This window comes from Mesoplodon bidens, assembly GCF_964165515.1.
Source record: "Mesoplodon bidens genome assembly, chromosome: 12".
In the NCBI taxonomy this organism is placed as follows: Eukaryota; Metazoa; Chordata; class Mammalia; order Artiodactyla; family Ziphiidae; genus Mesoplodon; species Mesoplodon bidens.
In genome coordinates, this window is record NC_138168.1 from 52,575,471 (window position 1) to 52,590,047 (window position 14,577).

Consider the following 14,577-nt stretch of genomic DNA (forward strand, 5'->3'; position numbering starts at 1 on the left):
AAATGGTAATTCACCAATAATAGTTTGCCAGAACTTCCCTTCCTTTTAGATACAATTATTCCACTATTGTAAGAGTTTAACACATAACATCATTCCAAAACATTACTTAAGATCCAAGACTACAGTCAGATTTGGCTATGTTTATTCATCTCTTTTTCTGCCTTTCATTCTATGGGTCTATGGCTCATCTACAGATCAAGATAAATGAAATCAGTACAGATCCCAGGCTTTTAATTTACCAAATGGTATACAGTAGTCTCTTTCCACAACCAGAATGGCCAGGATTTCTCCTTTCTACTAGATTCTAAGATCCTCAGGGACCCAGATTCTGCTTTATGCACCTGTGTAATCCCAAAGTCTAGGGCATTAGACATTCCCTAATGATTAATAAATTAGTTATCATTATACTTCAGGGTGGGCAATAAATTGTTTTTAAGGCAAGATCAGTGAAACAAATGCTAAATTAAGGAACCTGTAGTGAGAAAATATAGCTAAATGCTATTCAAATTCCCAATGATGAATCAGCAAGAAAGTTCAAGAAAACAGATGATATACAGGTAATCAGGGCTAATAACTAGGGCATTCTTTTAAGCTGCGTTATGTAAATTTAGATATTTCTCTTATCATCTAATGGAAATCTAATCAGCCAAAAGAAACTAGATGGTTAGTTAAACCACCTTATCATTTGAAATGGTAGCATTAGTTTTGAACTTTTACATAAGGATCCTGCAAACAAAAATGTGTGCATAGCTTGTGGGAAGAACAAACAGATTCAGGGATTACTCTGAACAGATGCTGGAGAATAAAGCTACCAAGCTATTTCATTCTCATTTTTCTGCCTTCTGCGTACAGCGTATGGTTCCGAGACTGTGGAAAACTGTGTTATGAAACAGTGTGGCAACTAAAGTTTTAAAAACATAAAGATTAGGAAAAATCATGACACAAGAATAAAGAGGACAATTGAGAATAAAGAATAAAGAGGAAGAATAAATTGTTGAGGAAAACTCAACAATAAAGACAGGTGTCCTCTACCAAACGTAAAATCGATAGCTAGTGGGAAGCAGCCGCATAGCACAGGGAGACCAGCTCGGTGCTTTTTGACCACCTAGAGGGGTGGGATAGGGAGGGTGGGAGGGAGGGAGACGCAAGAGGGAGGAGATATGGGAACATATGTATATGTGTAACTGATTCAGTTTGTTATAAAGCAGAAACTAACACACCATTTTAAAGCAATTATACTCCAATAAAGATGTTAAAAAAAAACCAAAAAAAAATAGACAGGTGTCCTCAACAGAACTTTGAGCTACTATGATGAAATCAACGACTGTTCTGTTTTGGCTCTCACTGACATCCTTATATAAAATACAGTCAGTGCTAAAGGTTCATCTTGTATAATTAGCTATGTGCTGCCTTCTCTGTTATTTATCTTTCCACATGCTGAAATTCACTTCTCTAACCTGAGAATAAGACCTAAAGGTGGAGATACAATTGTTTCTTTTACCACCACTGCCCCTTAAAATAGATATTCACATAGTAAATGCCATAAGTTGATGACTGATGCATTTATATATTTCAGCAACCAATCCGTTTCTAATATTACTGTAACTCATTTTTTTTATAAAATTCAGAAAGTAGTCTAAGGTTTACTACTTACAGTTAAACTATTTTACATGTATAGACACTTTCAATTGTTTACCTTTAACTTACATGTTTATATATTTTCAGTAATTAAGATTCTTTATACTATAGGAAAAAATACTAAAAAAAATGTAACTAACCCCCTAACAACTTTCACAAAGTGAGAATAATCAAAATGCGTAGTTTACATGGTCTGAACTTTTGGTAGCCTCCTAATGCTGATATGAACATTTGAAAAATGTTTCAAAATACTAAGCAAAATGCTTGGTGGAACTTTGATAGTAAAACTACCTATTTCTTAGTAGAATATTCAAAATATGAGCACTGACAAACATAACTAACCTTTAAAAATCTTTATTTAATGTGTGTTAGCTCTGTAAAATGCCCAAGTGAATACATGAGTATAGTACTTTGAGACCATACAATCATACTTATTTTACCTTTAAGGAAATAATCAGATAAATGAGTGCTGACATAAAAATGTAGCTTTTGGTAACTTTGTTAGAAAACATTATAAAATGCTAAAATGAAAACATCGAAATAGTATTTTGAAATTAGAAAATAATAACCACTCTCATTTTACCTGTAAGGAAAAGGAAGAGAGAAAAAAACCCTTCCTTCTTTACCCTCTGCTAATGGAGGTTGGGCTTTATATTTTCATTTAAGGTTCAGTGCAAACTTGCTGGCTCAGAGAATTTTATGTAATTATTAGGCCCCGAACACTGCTGTTCTTAACCCACTTAGGATAGAGTTTGGTGGTATTACGAGAAGAATCTCCAGAGGAATCTGGAATGAAAGGGGAGAGGCTAGGCTTAGGACAAACTATACTAGATTAAGGTAAGACCAGATTTTCCAGAAAGATTTGGTCTGAAATGAGCTGTTGTGAAATAAAGCAATGAACTAGTAGGAGGATTCCAGGGTTTTATGGATTGGGGCTAGTCTTGGTGCAAAATAAATGTTACAGCTCTGATGAGTGTCTTCTTGTTCCATGAATGCCAATTTAAGAACAGTAACAATGTCTATGGGCTATTCCCCCCCTCCCCCATTCAAAATGAAAATGCTCTCCTGGGTCCTTGAGGAAAATGTACTTTCTTGGAATTTACGATAACCTACTTCAGTTAATAGTAGGATGTCAATGTGGAAACTGGCACAATTATCATGTAATGTTAAGCATTAAGAGGAGAATAAAACAGGCTGATGTGACAGAGTCTGACGGGGAGCGTCTTGAGGTGGGTTTGTAGGGAAGATCATGTTAAAGAGAGTTTCAAGCTGAGACAAGCAAGATAAACATGAAACTGTTAGTGAGGCCCTGGGAATGGTTCCTGCAAGTGCCCTAAGGGGTCATGACTCTGTAAAGTGTGAAAACAGAGGCTGGCTGTGTGGCCGTGGTGACAGGGACACTGGAGAGCTGATAAAGGGGCAGATCCCCCAGGGCTGGGAGGCCAGAGCAAGCGTTGGATGTACTCTAAGTGCAATGGGAACTCACTCTAGGGTTTTAAATAGGAGGTGATAAAATCTGATTTGCTTTATTAAAGTTCCCTCTGGACCCTGTGGTAAGAATGCACTATGTGAGCGCAAGACCTGGAAGTAAGCAAGCAGGCAGGTATCTAGGCAAGAGGCAGATGGTGGCCTGGACTAGGTGCTAATTGTGGAGATGGACAGACATGGAGGGATTCGGGCTATGTCTGGAGGAAGAACCGGATTTGGGGATGCGGGAAGACCGGAATCAAGGATGATTTCTAGTTTTTTCGGCTTTAGCACCTGGGTGGGTATTGATGCTACTTAAGAAGATGCAAAAGACTGACACAGGAGCAGGCATGATAAAGAAAAGCATGAGTTCTCTCTCTCAGATTTTGCTATAATAACCATCATTTATAATTACAAGGACAAAGTCAAATTTGATCATTTTAATTTTCCTTTTTTAGTTTTTTTTATAAACATCAGTTTATTCAATTTGAGGAAATTTTCAGTTTGAAGAAATCTTTCTCTTCTCATACTCTAGATCCTAATACTTTTCAGAGTAAACACCATCAATAATTTACTGGAACCTCTTCTGAAATTTCCTAGTACATGGTCACTAGACAGAACTTTTATACAAACGGAAGTCTGCTATACATATTACCACATACTGTGTTTCATGAAAGAGTTAAGTACCTTGGCGCTCTACTGCATTATAGCTGCATAGTATTTCAGTGTGTGGGTGTACCGTGACTTATTCAATCATTTGTCTCTGTTCTCAAGTTTTGCTATTATAAACAATGTTGCAGGGGCTTCCCTGGTGGCGCAGTGGTTCAGAGTCCGCCTGCCGATGCAGGGGACATGGGTTCGTGCCCCGGTCCGGGAGGATCCCACATGCCGCAGAGCGGCTGGGCCCGTGAGCCATGGCCGCTGAGCCTGCGCATCCGGAGCCTGTGCTCCGCAACGGGAGAGGCCACAACAGTGAGAGGCCCACGTACCGCAAAAAAACAAAACAAAACAATGTTGCACATTCATGAGTAGGTCTCTAGGATAAAATCCTACTAGTGGAATTTCCAGGTCATAAAGTATGTATTAAAATTTAATAAACACCATCCAATTACCTTCTAACGAGTTTGTGTGCAAACACAAACTGAGTGTGCATGAGAACATTCTAGCTACTAACTCTGGGTATTTATCAAAGTTTTAAAACTTGGTGAGTTTGCTAGGTGAAAAATAACATCCTATTTTAAATAACATGCTATTTTAATTTGTATTTATTTATGAGCTTCTGATGTTCAATGGCCAATGTGCATCTTTTTCTGAGAAGTACATGTTTATGAAACTGTCTCATTTATGTATTGGTGTTACTGTCTCTCCCACTTCTATTACTTTTTATAAATTAAAAAAATTATATAAGTAATGTATACACATTGTTATAAATGAAACAATGTAAAGATGAACTGAGAAACGGCTAAATATTGAATCCCTACCCCCTTGTAATGTCTCTCACCTGTAAATCCTAGTTAACCAATGTTTTCCACCCATATGCATACAAACATACAGATATATATCTATATAGATATATATCTCAAGGATTTGTTCTTTCCAATAAAATATATTATATTATATACATTACTTTTGTAAGGTACCTGTCTCAATTAACAGCTCATCACAGACACTTTCTAGCATAATCATTTTTAACAGCTGCATAATAATATTCCATAAAATGGATAATCACATGTCATTAAGCCAATCCTCTACTGATAAACAGGTAGATCTCTTCTAATTTTTAAATACTATAGTTATGCTATATTAACCATCCATATTCATACTAATGCTTTTAGAAAGAGCTTTTTATACATTAAGAAAACTTGCCGTTTATCCATCATGTGTTTTGCCAATTTTTTCCCAAGTTGCTGTTTGTCATTTGATTTTAGCCATTTTTTGCAGCTATATTAATTTTTATTTGGTAAAAATTTCCAATTTTTTCCCTATGTATGTTCGGGGTTCTGTGTCCTATTTACAAAGTCTTCTCCTCTCACCCAAGATTATGCTTTAAAAATCCTGAAAATCTGGGCAATAACTTCTTCTTTTAAAAGTTAGATTCAACAGTGAAAATCAAAGTATTATTGTATATAAGTAAGCATAAAATTTACATTTTTAACTATAAGTATTTTGTTTCTCAAGTCATGTAACACTTTTAAAAAAACTGTATTAGGCGCACCTGTTCAATAGCTTAGCTAATTATAGCTGTTGAATATTTAAGTATTCTAAAGTTAATTTCTCTCAGTATTTCTTTCTGATCCTACTGCAAAGTTACTGATTTATTTCTTCCCTGTAGAGATTTAATAGTTTCATCAATATTTCCCCATTAATGGAGGAGAAAAAAAGTTGCATTTAAACAATAATGGAGAATATTTTATCCAAAAAGACAACAGAGAGGCTACAGGTAAATCAGAGAACGGGCTGCATAATCTTTAAAGATTATTTAAGCATTTAGAGACTTTTTAGGTGTGACCTTGGGCAAGTCCTTTAAACTCTCTAAGCCATCCATCTCCTGATCTTTAAAACAAAGTAACACCTATGCAACCCACCTCCTACTATTTTAGCGGGATCAAATGGGATAATACACATGAAAGTGCTTTGAAAATATAAAGAGTTTAGTCCAGAAAAGTATTTTTATCTTTTGCATTAAGCAACTGACATTTAGCTAACCAAAAGAAATCTGGTTTTGTTTTTTTTCTCTTCAATGTTAGAGATATCTACTCAATAAAAATAAATTAACCAAATGTTCACTTGGAGGTAGAAATTATAATGCAAGTAATAAGGAAACAAAGTAAGGCATTCCCAAGTTTTAAAAGTGTAACAAATTGCTACCATTAACAGCCAACTTCCTTAAAGCAATTTAATTGCTGTAAAGCTACCAAATATGCAGCACTTTAAGAAAGCTCTTACATGTCTTTCAAGTCCTCTAGAAAAAGGTAATTCAAAAAATATTCCTAGGGACTTCCCTAGTGGTGCAGTGGTTAAGAATCTGCCTGCCAATACAGGGCACACGGGTTTGGTTCAATCCCTGGTCTGGGAAGATCCCACATGCCGCAGAGCAACTAAGCCCGTGCGCCACAACTACTGAGTCCGCATGCCACAACTACTGAAGCCCACGCTCCTAGAAGCCCGTGCTCCGCAACAAGAGAAGCCACCGCAATGGGAGGCCCGCGCACCTCAATGAAGAGTAGCCCACACTTGACGCAACTAGAGAAAGCCTGTGTGCAGCAACGAAGACCCAAGGCAGCCAAAAATAAATAAATTAATTAAAAAAAATCCTAGTAGTAAGAGACAGCTGCACAGACTGATGACATATTAATCAGGAAGAATATGAAAATCCTGCCCAGGGATTCCCCTCCCCCTCTCCCCATCCTAGCCAAAGGTAAGAAATCTTAATTTGTTCTGGACAGGTACAGTATATCCTTTCTTCAAGGTGGCTAAATAATCAACTATGAGTCTTTAATGCATCATCATTTAAAAAATTCACATACTTATAAATATCCATATACATAGCAAATTATTAAAGATTGTTCTCGTAAATTATCCCCTGCTGAAAGAGCACTTACACAACAACATCCATTTTAGAATGATTTCCAAAAGACTATCACAGAAATCTTTCTTAGGCTCAAACTTGATCATTATGCCAACTACTTTACTACAGTAAATATCTAATGTTTGTAAAGGACAGTATGATTTCCAGAGCCGCTGATCCAATCAACTGTGAACCAATGGGTTAAACCCAATAGGAAGTTTAAAGCTTAATTCTAAAGGGTAAAGAGTTGGTAACTCAAAAATGTATTTTACTTGGCAAGTTTGAGTAGACATTGTTGTAAATAATTTCTTGAAATTAACCTAAATTTTAAATTTAATTAAGCTTTTTTTTTTTGGCTTTGCTGTGTCTTCGTTGCTGCACGTGGGCTTTCTCTGGTTGCTGCAAGCGGGGGCTACTCTTCATAGGGGTGCAAGGGCTTCTCATTGTGGTGGTTCCTCTTGTTGTGGAGCACGGGCTCAGTAGTTGCGGCACGTGGGCCCCAGAGCGCGTGGGCTTCAGTAGTTGTGGCGCATGAGCTTAGTTGCCCCCGGCATGTGGGATCTTCCCAGACCAGGGCTCGAACCCCTGTCCCCTGCATTGGCAGGTGGATTCTTAACCATTGGACCACCAGGGAAGTCCTAAACTTACATTCGTATAAGGTCTTGTTTGCAAGGGAAATAGTTTAAATTTCATTCTTGTTAGAATTACCTATAAATAATGAAGCAATGTAATAACCAATGTCAAAAATAAGAGTCCTTCACAGACTTATTGGTAATTTACACTTTAAAAATAGGCAATGGGTGCCTCTTTTAGATGAGAGCATGACAGGTAGGAGGTTGTTTATATAATTCAATTAATCTTCTTAACAACTGCATAGGTAATATTACCTTACTATTTAACAAAGGAAATTGGGATTTAGCAAGGTTAGGTGACTTCCCTAAGGTCTTCAGTTAAATGGCAGGAATGGGGTGGGGTTCCATGCTAGGTCTACTTCTTGAATGTGAGCTCTAACTCTTTTCACATACTACATCATGCCACTTTTTATGCTGCTAAATATGGTAGGGCCATGAAAATAAGCCAACTACCTGAGTCTAGGAGAGCAAAAGGAATTTATTAGCAGTGAAAACTGAGAAACGACCAATCAGTATTCATTATTTGAAACAAGATGCTGTTTTAAAAAAGAAGAAAATAATATATATATGACTGACTCATAATATACTTTTTAAAAAAAATAAAACTCCCCAGTGCAAACATGCTATAGAGATAACAAGAAAAATGATGCTGAAATCTTGCAACAAAATAAAGCAAGTTCAGTTTTTTAATGTCCCCAAAATGAACTCTAAATGTCCAGGTCAACAATAGTTACTAGATACACACAAGCCTAATGCTTTACCAAAATCTGAAAAGTCTTTTGGGCATGAAAAATTATTTTTCTATTTTTTTTAGGATCCAGTTCTTAATGGTAATTTAGGGCCATATTCTCCTATAATGTATTTTTTTGTTAGATATGTTTCAAAATATTAAAAGCATTAAAAAAGTAAAGTTTTACTTCCAATTTCTACCTCATCTTCTCTTTTCCTATTCCCTCTTCCCACAGAGAATCATTATTGTCTCTTGAATCACTTTTCAAAGATAAATTTTTTGCCTATGCTAACTAATATGAATAAATATCCATCCCTTTTTATATAAATAGCAGACTAAACACTGTTAAGACCATATTCTTGTTTCATATTTAGAATATTCACAGATCTACTTTTATAAACTGTATTTTTAATAAAAAATTTCAAATACATAGACCAAGTAAAGCAAAAGCTCAGTAAACACCTACATTTACCCATATACCCGCCACTTAGATTTAATAACTAGTTAATATTTATATTGCCATATTTGCTTCATCTCCACCTATATGTAAGCATATTAGTATTCTTTTGAGGAATTATCATTAATATTTTTTTAACATCTTTATTGGAATATAATTGTTTTAACAACGCTGTGTTAGTTTCTGCTGTATAACAAAGTGAATCAGCTATACATATACATATATCCCCATATCTCCTCCCTCTTGCGTCTCCCTCCCACCCTCCCTATCCCACCCCTCTAGGTGGTCACAAAGCACCAAGCTGATCTCCTTGTGCTATGCAGCTGCTTGCCACTAGCTATCTGTTTTACATTTGGTAGTGTATATATGTCCATGCCACTCTCTCACTTCATCCCAGCTTCCCCTTCCCTCTCCCCATGTCCTCAAGTCCATTCTCTACCTCGGCATCTTTATTCCTGTCCTGCCCCTAGGTTCTTCAGAACCATTTTTTTTTTTTTAGATTCCATATATATGTGTTAGCATATGGTATTTGTTTTTCTCTTTCTGACTTACTTCCCTCTGTATGACAGTCTCTAGGTCCATCCACCTCACTACAAATAACTCAATTTCATTTCTTTTTATGGCTGAGTAATATTCCATTGTATATATGTGCCACATTTCTTTATCCATTGAGGAATTATTTTAATGAAATTATAGATATCTACTCATGAAATATTTCAGTATTCATCTCCAAAGAATAGGGACATTTTCCTATATAACCACAATATCATATGGCACCAAAGAACATTAATAATTTCTTCAAATCATGTAATACCTAGTCATTATCCAATCTCATCAACCAACTGACCTCAAAATGTAAAGAACCATTATTATTATTATTTTTTTTGCGGTACATGGGCCTCTCACTGTTGTGGTCTCTCCCATTGCGGAGCACAGGCTCCAGACGCGCAGGCGCAGCAGCTATGGCTCACGGGCCCAGCCGCTCTGCGGCACGTGGGATCTTCCCGGACCGGGGCACGAACCCGCGTCCCCTGCATCGTCAGGCGGACTCTCAACCACTGCGCCACCAGGGAAGCCCCAAGAACCATTATTTTTTACAGAGCTCTTTTTGGCTGTAGTACTGCTGGCATAAGAGAAATAGTACAGGCTTCATCTAATACTAGAAGTTTACAGTGTTTTTCATTTTGGTTGTTGTCACTTTATTTTTATTAGCACCTTTCACCTCTATCAAAAAAATACTGTCTAAAGTTTACTTTGACATTGGCATAGGAAACTTTCCTCACCATGTTTAGCTTTCCACAGTTTGACATGCACAAAATTGCCCCAAAACTGTTATTTATATAATTATAGCTAACATCCTGAGCAGAGTTAGGAAATAGAGAGGAGAAAGTCCAGCTCCCCTTGTGGCAGAATCTTTCTTCTCTCTGTTCCACAAACTCTCTACTCACTGACCTTGCCAGGACTCTATCTAGTATTCTCAATTTATTATTTAAAATGAAGGGATATCAGTGGTGGTGATGGCTGCACAGCTCTGTGAATATACTAAAAACCTTTGAACTGTACACTTTAAATGGGTGAACTGTATGGTATATGAATTATATCTCAATAATGCAATTTTAAAAAGAGAAGAGAGGGAATACATATAAAACTCATTCTAAAATACCTTAGAATTAGTTCCCTAAAGTGAAATTTAAAAATTTTCTATGTATTCTTAGCACTGAAAAAAAAAAGCCTAATAATTAAACTAAATGAACTAAAGTTCCTATTTATTCTACTATTTTGATTATGTAACCATATTACAACTGTGACTCTTGCAAATGTAAGTATAGTATGTGGAGACAGTTTTTTAAAAAGTATAGTCAGGAATAATTTTTGCTTTATAAAAACCAAATAATCCTTTAAGTAAAAAAAAAAACTCATAATAAATTTAAAGTTATGTGACTTGAAGGGAAATAAGTAACCTCATTTTCATAGGTAACACTGACAACTGGTACAACCATGCTGCAGTGGTGTTTGCCAAAATATATCAAAAATATTAATAATATTCAGACTCACTAATTTAATAATTCCATTTTCCAGAAATTATCCTTAAGAAATAATTTAATTCTATTACCAAGTATAAACACTTATATTTCCAAGTATAAATAAATGACTTGTACATTAGGGTATTATAATGTAAGACTGAAAAGAGCTTGGCTATCTAACAATAATAGAAAGTGTTAAAATTCTGGCCCATTTAGAAGATCTTATAGTATGCAGCCATGTTGTAAGAAAATGTTTAACAACATGGAGGATTCTTTCTAATATTTTTTAAAAAATGAAGGGACTTCTGACTTCCAGTAATGGTGAAGGGAATTGGTTGGAAATCCTCCAGTAAGTAACAATTATAAAATCAGGTATCTATCTATCTATCTACCTTTTAAAAGCACTAGAAAGTGACCAAAATCAGGCTTAATCTAAAAAAAAAGCACAGACCACTGAAAGACAGCCACTGCAATGAGTTAGAGTTCGAGTTAGTGACTTTTCCCCTGATCTCACAAAATTTCAATCTTACTTTAGACAGAGTTAAAGGTTGGCAGAGTAGCTGAAAATGTATGTGTATGTGTGTGTGTGTGTGTGTGTGTGTGTGTGTTTGTGGTGGGGGGGAGGGGTAGTCCATAGAAGGAGTGGGACTAAAAATCTGAGTATACTCTCTGCCCAAATCCCTGGAGGACCACTAAATAAGATACCATTGGGTCACGAGGAAAACAGCTGACAGAAACCAGAGGAACACTTACCTGTGAAAGGCAGAACTGCACCCTATGAGATTTGTGAGTTTGTGGCTTTGTCTGACTCAGGTTACTCCTGAATCCAGGCCTAACTCAGAAGGCAGAAAGCTAAAGCCTTACTGATTTCAAGTGTAAGAGGACAGAGCTTGCTAATGCTACCACAAACTTTGCCCCAAACCTTGACAGAATGCTAAACTGCACAGGTATAAGAAAGTTCCCCAGGAGGCCAGATTAAAAACAATAGCTGGAAGCTAAAAGAACTGAGCTTTTGCACACTGCAGGGGAGGCGGAGCTTATGGTTTGAACCCAAAGGAGCGAACTGCTTACTAAACAACAAAATCATCCTCAGAAGAACACAGAACATCAAAGGTTGCCAAACATATCCACAATATCTAGTTTTTAACCAAAAATGACTAGATATGCAAAGAAACAGGAAAGCGTGACTCATACTCAGGAAGAAGGACAGTTAAACAGAAACTGACTCTGAATGGATCTAGAGGCTGGATTTAGCAATGACTCCAAAGCAACTACTTAAATACATTCAAAGAATTAAAGTGGAACTTGCCAAAGAAGTGGGCAGAATAAACAGTAAACTTGAAGCTATTAATAAAAATGATCACATCTGAAGAACAGAAAGAAGACAGTTTAAACATAATGAATAGAGCTTCAGAGTCCTGAGGAGAACATTTAGAAACTTTCACAACAGAAGTGTAACTGAAATTCCAGGAGAGAAGGAGAAAGAGGTGAAAAAAATATCTGAAGAAATAATGGTTGAAAACTTCCCAACTTTTCTGAAAAGCATGAATTTGCTAATCTAAAAAATGCAGTAAACACAAGCAGGATAAATACAAAGACGCCCACACCTAGCTAGGTATATTAGAGTCAAACTTCTGATAGCCAAAGATAATGAGAAAAATTTGAAAACAGCCAGAAAATAAACAGCAAATCACATACAGGGAAATAATGACAAGGTAACGGCTGACTTACCAGAATCAATGGAAGTTACAAGCTGAAGGAATGACATATTCAGAATGTTGATAAAAGATCTGAAAACTAAAAATTCTGTATCTGATGAAACCTTCCTCCAAAGGTAAAAGGGAAATACGTATTTTCAGATAAGCAAGAAACTGAGATTGTTTGTTACCAGTAGCAAACAAACAAACAAAACTAATACTAATACTCAGTAAATACAAAGGGCCAACTACACGATGCCATTTTATTTTATACAGGGGACCTGAGCATCCTTGGATTTTGGTATCTGAGGGGGTCCTCAAACATATCCCTCTCGGATACCAAGGGCTGACTGTTTACAGTTGTAAAGTTCCTGTATTTTACCTGAAATAGAATATTAACTCAAAGTAGATTGTAATCCTTAGGACAACTATACATTATATCTAGATATATAGATCATATACCAATATGTAAAAATATATGTTCTTATTTAATAATACAGGAAAGGAGAAAAAGAGGGACAGCAGGCAGCATGAGCTTCATAGCTACATCAGTTCCTTTGCCTTCACATCACACAGGGGTGAGGCACAGCGACCTGGGTGGACGCTACACATGTGGTTGCTTTGTATTACAGTCGAGGAACCTTAATCTTTTAAAGGAGCTGCTAACAAGCTTGCCCAACTTCTGCTCCAGGACGGGGCATTATCTTTATTATCTTGGACAGCAAAAACCCCCAACAAAACAATACAAAACAGAACTGCCACTGCCCTACAAGCCATGTTAGATAGTTTATCTTCGGAGGCTGTTTAAAACATATTTGAAAAGAGAGTCAGGAACAAAAACTGGTATGATTCAACAATTTCACTCCTAGGTATTTACCCTAAGAGAACCGAATACATAACATGTCCACATAAAAACTTGAACTTTTCATAAACAGCTTTATCCATGATGACCAAATTTTGGAAATAACACAAATGTCCATAAACAAAAGAATGGATAAGCCATGGTATATCCGTAAAATAAAGTATTATTCAGCAATCAGAAGGAATTAACTATTATACACAGAAAAATATTAATGAACCTCAAACACTATGCTGTATGAAAGAAACCAGAAAAGAGCACTTACTGTACGATTCCCTTTGTATAAAATTCTAGAAAGGGCAAAAGTCATCTATGGTGACAGCAACATATCAGTGGTTGCTGGGAGTCAGATGAGGGGAATGATGACTGCAAAGGTCACAAGCAAAGTTTGGTGAGTGATGAAATGCTGTATACCTGATTGTGGTGGTTACAAAGTATATGTTAATATATTTGTCAAAATTCATTGAAATTTACACTTAAAATGGGTGCATTTTTGCCTGTAAATTATATCTCAATAAAGTAGATGAAAAGGAAAAAAAAAGCATGGGAAGAAAGTATATGATTTCATTGTTGACTCCTTGAAAATGAGCATTGAATGATATATAAAGTGTTTACATGGGATTGAAATTGTGAGTGATTATTTTCTTCTTTTTGTTTTCTACATTTTCATATTTTCTCCAATTAATGTAGTTTCTTTTATAATAAGAGAAAAAGAAATTATAAATTTTATTAAAAACAATAGCTTACCAAAGACTATTTTACTCATTAAAATTATTTAAAAATTTGACATCTAGAGAGAAATACACCCACAGTATTTCATTGCTCTACACTGATGCTTAGAAAACCAAACATTTTCTAAATATGCAAAATACCTACTGGAGTGAAAAAGGAGACAAGAAAAAACTGCTTGATTTTCTAGCTCTTAGGTTAACATATTCAACTGAATGCTAAACAATGTTGGAATACTAAACTTACTAGACTAGCATAAGTGACGTGGTTCAGAGAGACCCTTGTAATATAGCTTTGTGGTAATTACTTTTTTTTTTTTTTTTTTTTAGCGTTACACGGGCCTCTCACTGCTGTGGCCTCTCCCATTGCGGAGCACAGGCTCCGGACGCGCAGGCTCAGCGGCCATGGCTCACGGGCCCAGCCGCTCCGCGGCATGTGGGATCTTCCCGGACCGGGGCACGAACCCGCGTCCCCTGCATCGGCAGGCGGACTCTCAACCACTGCGCCACCAGAGAAGCCCCGGTAATTACTTTTTGATTGTTCACCAGCATATTTATTCCTTGATAACTTAATTGAAGAAAGTTTTACCGTTAGTCCAGAAGCAAAGAATCTGATTAACTTCATTCTAACCCTACTGGTATTTAATGTGTTTATGATGAATCCAAAGCTTTGGTCAATAAAAATGATCACACTTTGCAAATATCATGATATTATCATATTGACTTAGGATTTTCTTTAATATATATTGATAATTCCCAAACATTTGTTAATGATTC

At 36.2% G+C, this 14,577-nt stretch overlaps 1 protein-coding gene across 3 annotated transcripts in view; it reads right to left on the reverse strand.

The window, feature by feature from the left end:
- MAN1A1 (mannosidase alpha class 1A member 1) overlaps positions 1-14,577 on the reverse strand; it is a 181,927-nt gene that overhangs the window by 53,850 nt on the left and 113,500 nt on the right. The gene's annotated exons all lie outside the window — the stretch shown is intronic.